A 15,047-nucleotide genomic window follows, 5' to 3' on the forward strand; every position below is an offset into this window, starting at 1 on the left:
ACACTGATTTCCATCAACAGAAGAATAGATAAAGAAAATGTGGACATTTACACAACAAAATATTACTCAGTCATTTAAAAAAGTAAATGAAATTTCAAAGTAAATGCATATCTACAGGTAAACTAGAAAAAATCAGTCTGAGTATATAATAACACAAGTTCAAAAATACAAATATGACATGTACCTACTTACATGATATTATTACTTGTAAAGTGAATGATAAGCAACCTATAGTACATAAAACCATGTAGGATACACAAAGAATAAGGGACTAGTGTTGAAGAAGTAAATAGATCTCCCTAGGATAGGGTAATAAAATAGTTATTTATAGATTGAAGAAGGGCTCATAAAGGAGAATTGGTTGGAAGTGGGGAAGAAAGAAGACATTAAGGAAAGTAATATGAAGAGAGACAGCCAAAATTAAATGTCAATTGAATGTTCCTGTAGCAAACTAACACAACAGTTTGCTTCCTACAATATATACATAACTGAAGGTGATCCAAATGAAATAATATGAGAGTCCCAATACGATGTCACTTGGCATCAAATGAAGACTGGGTTATATCTACTTGAGCTGGTGGCCAAAGGAGTCTTATTGGAATCCCCAAACAATGCACACTTTTGTCAAGATTATAATTTGCTCTCCATAAATTCACTGCAAATCTCTTTTGCTGAATACAACACTTATTCAACTCACTGAACATAGAGAAATTAAGCTGGTGTCTCCAAAAAAATTTCACTATATAGTTATATTTATTTATAGGTAGATAGATAGAGAGGGAGAGAGAGATAGATGATAGACAGACAGACAGACAGACAGATAGATAGATAGATAGATAGATTTGTGTGTGTAATTTGTATATATATATATATATATATATATATATATATATATTTAAATTCCAGTAACCAAAGTTTTGTAAGATTATACATAGGAGACATCAATTAATTATTTTGTTTGTTTATATATAAGAATTAACATTACATCATTTTTTCACTTTCCTACCTTCAAAGCCTTTTGCAGTTTTAGCTCTTTTGAAATTTATATGGCCGTATTTTCATGAATTTTACCTAAGTTAGATATCAAAATTTTATTTGTGTTATATTGTATATATCATATTATAACAATAATATATAATAATACCATGAAATTATATCAGCAGTAATTATGATAAATAGTGTTACAGTAAAGTAGAAAAAGTATAGAGATGAAGTATTTTTCTTTTTGGTTGTTGTTATGAGACAGTTGACTGAATCCAGCCATCTCAAGACTTCTGCTTCCAGGTTCAAAACTGAGTTCATATTCACAGGCCCTAAAACCTACTCCTATCCTGATTCTTCAGTGATGCATGTTTGTCTTTTAATCAGGAAAGAATGTAAAGAGGAAAGTGGCTGATAATCTAAACTAAGCACACAAGCCGTAAATGTGTTGCCTGTCATGATTTAAATTGACTATGAGAAGCTTGCCTCCTCTTTTGGTCATGTATTATTCTGAATTAGGTGCCAGACATCCAGGAGGAGGTCTGAATGCAAAAGCTGAGTTGAGAACCCTGAACCCAGGTGTCCTGCATATGGCTGAGTCACTACTGTTTACTTTCTTGGTCAAAACCCCATGTCAAAGTATGACTGAAGTCTCCCTCTCCAGCCCCCCCACCCCATGTCCCTCCTCAAGTCCACTAAGGACGTCCTCCTCCTCTACTATATTACTGTAGCTTATCAGATCTCATCAAAACTGTCTGGATCTACTTTCCCTGTTGCTTAATTTAGCCACCTTGACTGATGGAAGTGACCAAAGAGCTATCAAAGTGAACAAAGCATGACTGCCCCTGCTCCCCTTCCTAGGAGAAATCAAATGTTCAAACTACTTTCACAACAGCAATCCAAAACAAACAAGCTGTTTTTGGATGACCTACAATTTTGTCTCAGACTCTGGTGCTCTCCAAATCACTGTGGACCATGATGAAATCATACAGGTTGTTGAAAAAAGAACCAAACATGTTTTTCACCCACATGGAGGAACCAGGTGCAAAGCCTCAGGGCTATGGGATTCCAAGAGTACATGGATGTGAGGAACAGAACAATAAAAAGACAGAAAATTCAGAGCAAGTCTGGCTACAGTGACTGAAATATCTCAGCACTGTGACCCTCAGTTTTCTGGACTTTGCTACAGTGAGTGAGCTGGCCTATCATGAGAACCTTTGGTTATGCAAAGACTGAGAGCCTGAAGCAACAGTAAGAATCAGCTGCAGCATACAAAGTCTTCTTTGACATTGTTGAGGTCTGAGCCTGTTGCAGGACATAAGCCAACAATCTCCTTGGATCTGCCTCGATGCAGGGGACTGTTTCTGTGTAGTGAAGAGCCTGACATGCCCCTTCCTTTGCTTTGCTTCAGCCTCCTCCTGCAACCTGTGTATACATCAACAGAGATATTTCTGATCCATTGTGGTTATTATGGAAAGTCCAACACCTACATGGAGGCAGATGTTAACCTTGCTACATTTATTCCCATTTCCATTCCACTTGATCTATCCCAAAATGACCAGAACTTTTTTGACACAGAACCAAGTCTACGATGGAATTTCAACCTGTGAGTACTTGCTTGAATGTGCTATGGTTGTTCTGGTTAAAAGATAGTACTAGATGACCTGCTAAACACATGTAATTCCATTGAGAATAATGAACTAGATACAGAATAATGTGAAAAATAGTTTCACATTTTTTTTCTGCTTCATTGTGCCTCTGAAAACATTTCCACTTCTCTTTGTTATGTTTCCATTCAGAAAGAAATCAGGGATAGAAAAAAAGAACGACTTTTGTGTCTCTCCATGGTGTGAGTCCATGGCGAGACTTACATATTTTTAACACACTGACTTTAATATGTCAAGATAAGTTTCCATTCTTCTCAGGTCTATCTGGCCATCTAAATGTCTTATGTTTGAATATCTGTTTCCAGAGACTTGGAGAGTTTCTGCTCTAGTGAACTTGAATATCCCTATGTGCTCAGTACAAATCTTAGACTCTCCAATTTCACGTGTTCTGGCTTTACTATCTTTAAAGTATCTCAGAGTTTAGACACTGTGGTCATACTTATCACTTATTTGATCATCACTGATATTGTAATAGAGCGTTCTGAAATCCATGTCATTTATGCCCATATTCTGTTCTCTGCTTAATTAGTTCTGCTGGAAACCCAGTGTTGTCTGATTTGACTGGTGGTTTTATGATTTTAATTTACAACATTTCTATCTGTCTTTCTCCTCCCTCACAATCTCAGTGTTAACTTATGATTTGTCTTTTATGTTACACAGTCTTTTCTGTGTACAGCTGTTTGTTCTATCCCTCATCCGAGTTCTCATGGAGACTCCTGATTCTTTTTTTTGTGTGTGTGTGTGACAAAATTATTATTATTATTTTTATATTTTTATTTTTTTTTCAAATCCTGTACACATTTTTTTTATTTTTTATTATCAGTTACATTTTATTTACTCTGTATCCCAGCCGTGACCCGATCCCTCATTCCCTCCCAGTCCCTCCCTCCCTCCCTCATCTCCACCGTGCCCCTTTCCAAGTCCACTGATAGGGGGGACCTCCTCCCCATTCATCTGATCCTGTTTTATCAGGTATCTTCAGGACTGGCTGCAAAGCCCTCCTCTGTGGCCTAACAGGACTGCTCCTCCCTTCGGGGGTGGGGAGACCAAAGAGCCAGTCATTGAGTTCCTGTTAGAAATAGTCCCTGTTCCCCTCACTTTGGGAAACCAATTGGTTACTGAGCTACCACAGGCTACATCTGAGTGGAGGTTCTAGGTTATATCCATACATGGTCCTTGGTTGAATGTCAGTCTCAGAAAAGACCCTGTGCCCAGATATATTTGGTCCTTGTGGAGCTCCTATCCTTTCCCCATCAGACTAACTCCCCTTCTTTCTTATGATTCCCTGTACTCTGCCAAAGGTTTGGTCATGAGTCTTTGCTTTGAAAACACTGCTAGTTAGAGTCTTTCAGATGCGCTCAGTAGACTCCTGTCATACGTTCAATGCACATCCCATCTGTCTTTCTAAATGAGGATTGATCATCTTACCCCATGTCCGCTCAATTGATTATCTTTTTTAGGTGTATAGATTTCATTATGTTTATCATATCTTATAGGTCTATATAAGTGAGTATATCCCATGTTTGTCTTTCTCCTTCTGGGATATTTCACTCAGAATGATCTTTTCTAGATCCCACCATTTGCCTGCAAATTTCATGATTTCCTCCTTTTTGATTGCTGAGTAGTATTCCATTGTATAAAAATACCACAATTTCTGTACCCATTCCACCGTTGATGGACATCTGGGTTGTTTCCAGGTTCTGGCTATTACAAATAGAGCTGCTATAAACATGGTTGAGCAAGTGTCCTTTTTGTGTACTTGAACAAACTTTGGGTATATACCTAGCAGTGGTATAGCTGGGTCTGGAGGAAGCACTATTCCTATTTGTCTTAGAAAGCGTCAGATAGCTTTCCAGAGTGGTTGTACCAGTTTACATTCCCACCAGCAGTGGAGGAGTGTTCGCCTTTCTCCACAACCTCTCCAGCATGTGTTATCGCTTGAGTTTTTCATCTTGGCCATTCTGATGGGTGTAAGGTGATATCTCAGGGTCGTTTTGATTTGCATTTCCCTGATGGCTAATGAGGATGAGCATTTCTTTAAGTGTTTTTCTGCCATTTGATATTCCTCTGTCGAGAATTCTCTGTTTAGCTCTGTTCCCCATTTTTTAATTGGATTACTTGGATTGCTGCTTTTCAGCTTCTTTAGTTCTTTGTATATACTGGATATTAGTCCTCTGTCAGATAAAGGGTTAGTGAAGATTCTTTCCCAATCTGTAGGCAGTCGTTTTGTTTTGATGACGGTATCCTTTGCTTTACAGAAACTTTTCAGTTTCATGAGGTCCCATTTATTGATTGTTGCTCTTAGAGCCTGTGCTGTTGGTGTTCTGTTCAGGAAGTTGTCTCCTGTGCCAATGAGTTCTAGGCTGTTCCCCACTTTTTTTTCCAATTGATTTAGGGTATCTGGTTTTATGTTGAGGTCCTTGATCCACTTTGACTTTAGTTTTGTGCAGGGTGATAAATATGGATCTATTTTCATTTTTCTGCATGTAGACATCCAGTTGGTCCAGCACCATTTGTTGAAGATGCTGTCTTTTTTCCATTGAATGGAATTGGCTTCTTTGTCGAATATCGAGTATTCATAGGTGTGTGGATTTATTTCTGGGTCTTCTATGCGGTTCCATTGATCCTCCTTTCTGTTTCTATGCCAGTACCATGCAGATTTTATTACTGTTGCCCTGTAGTACAGCTTGAGATCAGGTATGGAGATACCTCCAGATCATCTGTTGTTTTAAAGGATCGTTTTGGAGATTCTGGGTTTTTTGTTTCTCCATATGAAGCTGAGAATCTTTTTTTCAAGGTCTGTAAAGAATTGAGTTGGTATTTTGATGGGAATTGCATTGAATCTGTAGATTGCTTTTGGCAGTATGGCCATTTTCACAATGTTAATCCTACCAATCCATGAGCATGGGAGATCTTTCCATCTTCTGATATCTTCGATTTCTTTCTTCAGAGACTTGAAGTTTTTCTCAAACAGGTCTTTCACTTACTTGGTTAGAGTGACTCCAAGGTACTTTATGTTATTAGTGGCTATTGTGAAGGGTGTTGTTTCCCTAATTTCTTTCTCAGCCTTTTTGTCTTTGGTATACAGGAGGGCTTCTGATTTTTTTGAGTTGATTTTGTATCCTGCCACTTTGCTGAAGGTGTTTATCAGCTGAAGGAGTTCTCTGGTTGAATTTTTGGGGTCGCTCATGTATACTATCATATCATCTGCAAATAGTGACACTTTGACCTCTTCCTTTCCGATTTCTATCCCCTTGATCTCCTTTAGTTGTCTTATTGCTCTGGCTAGGACTTCAAGTATTATGTTGAAGAGATATGGGGACAATGGACAGCCTTGTCTTGTCCATGATTTCAGTGGGATTGATTTAAGTTTCCCTCCATTGAGTTTGATGTTAGCTATAGGCTTGCTGTATATTGCCTTTACTATCTTTAGGTATGTGCCTTGTATCCCTGATCTCTCCAAGACTTTAAACATGAATGGGTGTTGGACTTTGTCAAATGCTTTTTCGGCATCTAAGGAGATGATCATGTGGTTTTTTTCCTTCAATTTTTTTATGTAGTGGATTACATTGATGGATTTCCGTATGTTGAACCACCCTTACATGCCTGGGATGAAGCCTACTTGGTCATGGTGGATGATATCTTTGATATGTTCTTGGATTCGGTTTGTAAGAATTTTATTGAGTATTTTTGTGTCAATGTTCATAAGAGAGATAGGCCTGAAGTTCTCTTTTTTGTTGGGTCTTTGTGTGGTTTAGGTATCAAGGTGACTGTGGCTTCATGGAATGAGTTTGGTAGTGTTCCTTCTGTTTCTATTTTGTGGAATAGCTTGAGGAGAATTGGAGTTAGCACTTCTTTGAAGGTCTTGTAGAATTCTGCGCCGAAGCCATCTGGTCCAGGGCTTTTTTTGGGGGGGAGACTGTTAATGACTGCTTCGATTTCCTTGGGAGATATAGGGCTATTCAGTCTTTCTACCTGATCTTGACTTAGTTTTGGTAGATGGAATCTTTCAAGAAAATTATCCATTTCATTTAGATTTTCAAATTTTGTGGCATATAGGCTTTTGTAGTATGACCTAATAATTGTTTGGATTTCCTCAGTGTCTGTGGTTATGACCCCATTTGCATTTCTGATTTTGCTGATCTGGATAGTTTCTCTCTGCTTTTTAGTTAGTTTGGCTAAGGGTTTGTCTATCTTGTTGATTTTCTCAAAGAACCAGCTTTTTGTTTCATTGATTCTTTGGATAGTTTTATTTGTTTCTAATTAATTGATTTCAGCCCTTAGTTTGATTATTTCCAGCCATCTGCTCCTCTTGGGTGTATCTGCTTCTTTTTTTTTCTAGGTTTTTCAGTTGGGCCATTAAGTTGTTCGTATGTGATGTTACGAATTTCTTCTTGCAGGCACTTAGTGCTATAAATTTTCCTCTGAGCACTGCTTTCAATGTATCCCATAAATTTGGGTATGTTGTCCCTTCCTTTTCATTGAATTCTAGGAAGTCTTTAATATCTTTCTTTATTTCTTCCTTAACCCAGCTGTCATTGAGTAGTAAGTTGTTCAGTTTCCATGTGCGTGTCGGCTTTTTGTTGTTTCTGTTGTTGTTGATGTCTAGCTTTAGTCCATGGTGGTCAGATAGGATACAAGGGATTATTTCAATCCTTTTGTATCTGTTGAGGCTTGCTTTGTGACCCACTATATGGTCTATTTTGGAAAAGGTTCCATGCGGTGCTGAAAAGAAGGTGTACTCTTTTGAGTTTGGGTGAAACGATCTGTAGACGTCTATTAGGTCCATTTGATTTAGGGACTCTGTAAGTGCTTTTATTTCCCTATTTTGTGTCTGTCTAGTTGATCTGTCCCTTGGTGAGAGTGGAGTGTTGAAGTCTCCCACTATTAAGGTATTAGGATCAATGTATGATTTAAGCTTTAATAATGTTTCATTGACGATTGTCGGTGCTCTTGTATTTGGGGCATAGATATTCAAGATTGTGATGTCCTCTTGGTGGATTTTTCCTTTGATGAGAATATAGTGGCCCTCCTTATCTTTTTTGATTAACTTGGGTTGAAAGTCTATTTTCTTAGATATTAGGATGGCTACTCCAGCTTGTTTTCTGGAACCATTTGCTTGAAAAACAGTTTTCCAGCCCTTTACTCTGAGGTAGTATTTATCTTTGTTGCATAGGTGTGTTTCTTGGATGCAACAGAATGTTGGATCCTGTTTCCTTAACCATTCTGTTAGCCTGTGTCATTTTTATTGGTGAGTTGAGTCCATTGATCTTGATAGATAATAGTGACCAATGCATGTTAGTTCCTTTTGTAATGGAGTCGGTGATCTAACCCTGTTTCATTGCTTGTTTTCTTTTCATTTTTGTTGGGATATTATCTGTATGCCCTGTTTTCTTGGGTGAATTTGTTTTCATTGGATTGGAGTTTTCCTTCTAGTATCTTCTGTAGGGATGGTTTGCTGTAGATATTGTGTAAATTTAGTTTTGTCATGGAATATTTTGTTTTCTCCATCTATGTTGATTGAAAGCTTTGCAGGGTATAGTAGTCTGGGTTGACATTTGTGATCTCTTAGAGTCTCCATGATACTTGCCCAGGCCCTTCTGGCTTTCATAGTTTCTGATGAGAAGTCCAGTGTGATTCTGATAGGACTACCTTCATATGTTACTTGGCCTTTTTCCCTTGCTGCTTTTAATATCTTTTCTTTGTTCTGTAGATTTAGTGTTTTGACTATGATGTGACATGATGTGTTTCTTTTCTGGTCTAGTCTATTTGGAGTTCTGTAGCCCTCTTGTATACTTATGGACATCTCTTTCTTTAAGTTGGGAAAATTTTCTTCTATGATTTTCTTGAAAATATTTTCTGGACCTTGGAGTCTGGAGTCTTCTTTTTCATGAATTTCTATTATTCTTAGATTTTGTCTTTTCATAGCATCCTTGATTTCTTGGATATTTTGTGATTGGAACTTTTCTGATTTTACTTTTTCTTTGAGAGAAGTATCCATTTCTGCAAGTGTGTCTTCAGCTCCAGAGATTCTCTCTTCCATCTCTTGTATTCTGTTGGTGATGCTTACTTTTGTGGTTCCTGATCTTTTCTCCAAGTTCTCCAGCTCAAGGGTTTTCTCATTTTGTGTTTTCTTTATTGATTCTAATTCTGTTTGCATGCCTTGCACCATTTCTTTCATGTGTTTGAATTTGGATTCCTGTCTCTCTACGATGGCCTCTATTTCTTTTTTCACTTCCTTTTTATATGCCACTAATTTTTCCTCTACTTGTATATCTATTTGTTTGTCTATGTTTCCCTGTGTTTCTTTAAGGATATTGTCTATTTCTTCTTTCTTTGCCTCCAATTGACTGGCCATCTCTTTGAAAGACTCGTTCATTTCCTCCTTATGAGCCTCAAATAATTGGGTAAGCATGGCTTTAAAGTCATTTTCCTGTGCTTCTGCTGAATTGGTGTATCCATCGATTTTGGGGTTTGCTGGTGAAGTCATGATGTCCTGATTTATGTTGGAAGTGTTCTTTCGCCTACCCCTGGCCATTGGCTTGTCTGAAACCTTCCCTGTTTGTTTTTGGATTCTGCAGATCAGACTGGTGCTGTCTCTCTCTGGTGTCTGGAGAGTTCTTCAGGAAGCTGAGAACTCTCAGCGTGTGCTGAGGACTAGCTGTACATGTGGGAGGAAAGTACTCAGGTGCAAACGGGGCAAATGCAAGCATGTATGCGCGCGCGCGTTTGTGTGCGTGTGTGTGTAAGTGTGCGTGGATGAGTATCTCAAGGGACAGAGTGATGGCTAATGTTGAACCCTTGAGTGTGTGGGAGGGGCTCTGAACTGTATATGTCGCAGGCGCTAATGATGATTGCAGCGCAATTTCTGGCATTAACTGTCTTAACTCCTCAATCAGGCCCACAGGGCAGGAACTTCAATGTCGCTAGTGCCCCTCTGTTTCCCAAAGTGGGTATGTGGGTGGGAGGGTGGTTCGAAGCCTGGCTTCTGATTTATAAGGACCCAGGATCTGGGGAACTGCAGATTCTCAAGGGTGCACTCACTTACAGGTAGGTCTCTTGGCAGAGATCATGGTATCCAGGGCTCTCTGCTCTCTGGTTTGGCCCTGCTTCTTTGATGTGCTCCGCCAGTTCTGTGCTGCTGTCACTGCCAGGTTCTGAGGTCTTGCTGCAGCTGGAGATTTCAGGGTGGTCACTTCAGCAGGGATGGGGTAACCAGGCTCTCTGTTCTCTGGTTTGGCCCTGGTTAATCTTAAACTGGAGGGCTGTTGTGCCCCTCCAGTTCAGTGCTGCTCCGCCACCAAGTCCCGCTGTAACTGGAGACTGGGTCGCTAGTCCCGATGCTTTCTGGGAAGTCCTGAGGTCTCTTTGCTGGGCTCTCCCAGCTTGGGAGGCCCATAGCCTGGTGTGTCCAGGTTGTATGATGTTTCTGCCTTGTTTTGGTGAGTATATAGCATATTCTCTGTCACTGTGGGATTGGGTGGGCTGTACCATCAGTGATCGCGATCCTGCGGAGCTAGTATGGCATCTACCAGATTCGCACCCTGGGAGGATGGTGCAGCTGCTGTGTGAATCTGGGACTGTGAGACACTTACTGCTGGCTTTTGCCTGCCGCTAAAGTGCTTGGGGCTCCGCCTCAGCGGCTATATACGCCAGGCAGTTAGGTCTGCACTGAGAAAGATGAGTCCGCTGTGCTGGTGTGCTGAGGAGGAAGGAGGTCTGGGGGAAGGGAGTGCCACAAGATCAAAGGATCATTTCTCTCCTTCCCCAAACAAGTCCCCGGGTGACCTGAGAGCAAAGTTTTCACCTCCTGCGATGTTCCCTGTTGTTTAGAAAGCCTCACCGTGGTTTTCCTGGGTTAGGGGTCCTTCCATTCACCAACTCAGAAGTTCAGGTATCCCACCACACAGAAACGGTGTGTGCTAATCGCCATCTTGGCTCCGCCCCCCAAGCTTGGGTTTTATCACTGGGATCTTACTACCCCCACCAAGTTATGATAAAGTGTGATTTAAAGGTGTGGATACTTAGATTACTTGGGTGTCATTTGTTGTAAGTTGCTGTTAAAATTTACTATTATCTTTTAGTAATGCTTGCTGTTACCCTTTAACAGCTGTGCAACCAAATCGCCACACAGACACGGGGATTTCTTTAGTTAACCTAGAACAAAATGCTGGGCAATATTTACTCAATCCTAAACCTTCATGCCCTCATAGTTTCTTAACATTTAGATTTCCTGCATTATACTTGATTTTAGTGATAACTTAGGTCTAGTCCATTTCCACGTAGTTCCAAGATCTCTCCCCCAGCTGTCTCCTCCCTTAGCTCTCCTCCCACTCATTTCCTGTCCTCTAGCTCCTCCCATCTTTCCTACCCTCTGGCTCATCCCATTGCTCAACATTGTGGCTAGTTGATTTATTATGGCCTGTTTAAACAAAGTTGAGACAGGATGCTTAGGATAAGTATCATAATGCAATATCCTAATTGAAGCGAGAGAATGGGGGGAGGGAGAAAAGAAATCAGCATTGGAATGAACAAGGGTAAGGTGTATACATTTCAAAGGAACATTAAAAGAAAAGAGAACACACTAGCACTCCATGTGACGTTGTCTGTGTCCAGCCCTAGGATGATGTATGTGTTAAGGGTATGGAAGTGACCCTAGTCTGTATGTGTATACTACTAAGATGAATGGGGAGTGTTGGTCTATGGGGGATGGGATTCAGCATCACCTTTTGGGAAGTCCTGAATGTTCATTTCTTCTGGAAGTTGGGAGCTAGATGGATCAAGATCAGCAACAGTGTGTGATCTCCTCAGAAGAGTGTAAGTGATGTGTTTGGTGGTGCCCTTGACCAGAAGGGATGCCAAAGAGCAGGTTGAGCTGACGTCTGTGGATTCAGTTGGTATTTTTCACACTTAAGAGGCAAGGCACTAGTTTCTGGAGAAGGAAAGAGTACAAGGATCTGTCGTGGCATCCTTGAAGAGAGTGAGGGTGCAGGGCAGACAGAGAATACAGGAGGCCAAATGAGGGGTTTAGGGGGAAATATACAAGGGATTTTGTGCCAGATTTTGTGTCTCTGTCACTCAGACTCATTTCGGCTGGGCCATCCTGTATCCATGTTCCAGGTGCTTCCACTGTTTGCCTAGTCTGGGTGACCAGTGAACTGTGGCTTCAATGTTGGGTACTCATCCCCAGGAACCTCAATACTGCTTTCAGGGGACCAGGAGGGATCCAATGTCTGGGTGCTGGAAAGGAAAGTTCCTGGACCTTGTGATCTCCATTCACTGGCATATCTGTCAAGTGCAGGGGGTCCATTTTTCCTGACTGTCAGACCTGGGAAACAGCTCTGGGGGTACCAGATCTATTGACCCCAAAATGTCCCAAGAATCCTGAAGATGCTTGAAGGGGATTAAGAGAGATTAGATGTCCGGCTGCAAGAACAGAGGTTCCCTAGACCTGGGGGTCTTCAGTCGCTGGCATCAGCATAAAGTATAGAGCCCCCATGGTTCATGACTCTCAGACCTGGCAGACAGCCATGGGGGGACTGGGTGCAATTGAGCCTAACTGTCCCGGGAATACTGAAGCTCCCTTGAGGGGAGCATGGACCATCTGATGTCTGGCTGCTTGAGTGGTGGTTCCTGGACCTGGGGATCCTCACTGGCTGGGATGGGCAGAAAGTGCAGGAGCTCCGCATTTTGACTCTCAAACATTAGAGATGACCATGGTGGGGCTGGGTCCAATAGGTCTCAACTCACAGGATGTCCCCTCTAATCAGGGAAAATTCAAGGTTGATGCTCTGGATCCACCTTTCTATCCCCTCACCAGTTTCAGAGTCTCAGATCCTCTGCCCCTCTAATACAGGGCACACTGTTCACCACCATCTTGGAAACCTCCCACACTTTGAATAATTCCAACAGGAAATGAAGACTGCAAGTCTAGTCCTGAAGCAGATGAAGATTTCCCCAGCAAATCTATCTTCTAGATCCACATGTGTGATATAAAAGATACAATTGCAAGATTCATCAATGCCAAAAGTCTCTCACATACCAAGGGGAGAGATCACAAATACAGAAAACATCAAGGAAATGTCACCAATCAGGACTGTATTTGCAATTCTTAGATGAACATCTATGGTGAGTTAGTTCAACCTTATAATAAGGCTGTTTTGCCTCTAGGCAGGTTGGCTCAATAAAGGAAGAGGAGTTCATTGCAGCTACCCAAGACTGCTATCTTTCTCAGAACTGTGACATCAATATAGAGAATTCTGTTAGTAAAATTTGTTGTTTTTTTTATTATTATTTCATGTGCATTGATATATTGTAAAAGTGATGGACCCTGGAGTTCTAGGCAGCTGTAAGATGCCATGTGGTTGTTGGGATAAAACCCAGGTCATCTGGAAGACCAGTCACTGCTTCAAATCACTGAACATTCCAACCCTGAGAAAGCCAAATTTTAAAACTTCAAATGTCTTTCAGATATACAGATGTTTTGTGTTCATGTGTCTGTGTACCAGTCACTGCTTCAAATCACTGAGCACTCCAACCCTGAGAAAGCCACATAGTTAAGCTTTCCATGTCTTTCAGATATATGCACGTTTTATGTTCAAGTGTCTGTGTAACCTACTTGCAATGGCCAAAGTGGGCACCAGATGCCATGAGAACGCATTGACATGGAACTTGCTGGCTAGTAAGTGATATCTGAAATGGAACTTGTCTTCTGTAACAACATCCAGTGCTGTTAACTTCCATGCTAATCCAGCCACCATTTATTTAACTTTTTCTACAGATGTTAATTAAAATATATTACACCATTTCCCCTTTCCTTCTGCTTTCTCCATGCCGTTCTGAATTCCCTCCTTCCAATGTCTTAAAAAGTAATATGTGAATATGTATGGACCTGTATATATATAAAACCTACTAAGTCTATTCCTATTGGTTGTGTAGATAAGGTTTCTGTGCTGAATCCTTTGTATAGGATATATAATTCAGGAGTGCATCCCTGCCTGAGGTTAATCCTCCAACTTGGTGGGTGTTCTAGTCTTCAATACCCACAGGAGTCTAACCCTGAAGTGAACTAAACTGTCTTGGACAGGAAACATTAGAAAGCACAGGGTGACAAATTCCTTAGATAACACATGGTGCTGGAATGGCCTTGATGTTCTGGAGCTGTGGGGAGGAGTATGGACATTGGTCTTAGCCAATCAGTCTCTCTTTGTTCTGTGGACCTCCCGTTATACCATTCACCTGGGATATTTCCGTGGATTACTTTGTCATCTTGAACTTCCTGCATTATCTTTCTGAACACCATGACTACGGGCCTGTGTTACCATGCCGGCCTTGGATGGTTTTGACCTCAGTGATTTACTACAATGTTGGGATGACTGTAATGAGTACTTACACTTAACTATATTGAGAATCTCCTTATGTCTGTGAGGCTGGTTTTCACTATCTGTTGAATGAAGAACAGAACTCCAATCTACTTTGATGTGTCATAAAATCTCAATGTTAAAGAAAAAAAATAATCATCTTTATACTTAAGGAGAGGATTTTAAGTCAAACAACTGCATCTGAACAATGCTTTTTTTCCATTACTGGACTCAGGAACAGAGTCTGTGTCCTGCCTACCATGACCATTTAGACTCAGCCATTTACTTTCAATAAGCCCACAGGAAGAACTGAATTATCGAGGTAGACCATGCCCAACTCTACTGCAGCTACTAGGGAGGCAAGGTAAGCAGATCTATTATGTACACTAAGTTCAAGGTCCACCTGAAATTTATAGTGAGACTATTATTTCAAATAAAAAAGAGAGAATACAATGTTCGATAATAAAAACATATTTAATTAAGCGATTTATTTATTTTTTACAATTTATACCCTTTGTATCATGGCTGTTTCCACTTACAACTCTGACCATTTCCACTCACCCTCCCCATCTCCCCCATGCACCTTCCCTAGTCCACATATAGGGGGCTAGGGAAAAAGAAAAACAATGGTTAAAACACAAATTATTAATAAAAACTAGAAACATTCACATATTTATTCAGTGTGACTAATTTTGACCAGTGACGAATATATAACATTATACTGTTTCTTTCTTCCCACAGGCAATATTTGCTAATTGAAGACATGGTTAAGTATTTAATTGCAAGCTTATACAAACAGTTCTCAGAGGTCCCCAGTTCCCAAGGAATAAGGCAATGGAATCTACTGTGGAGGAATCCTAAATGTGGGCAAAGAGAAGCATGTACAAAGAGAGAGAAAGACAGGGAGAGAGAGTACAAATAGAAAGAGAAAGAGAAGAAAATAAAACATCTCGGTACATATGGAAGAGCCTCTGGGAGAGGGCAGGCCCATTCTACTGGACTGAAAATTTAAGGGTAGAGGTGGGGAACGCCAATCATA

This window comes from Meriones unguiculatus (assembly GCF_030254825.1).
Source record: "Meriones unguiculatus strain TT.TT164.6M chromosome 13 unlocalized genomic scaffold, Bangor_MerUng_6.1 Chr13_unordered_Scaffold_56, whole genome shotgun sequence".
NCBI lineage: Eukaryota > Metazoa > Chordata > Mammalia > Rodentia > Muridae > Meriones > Meriones unguiculatus.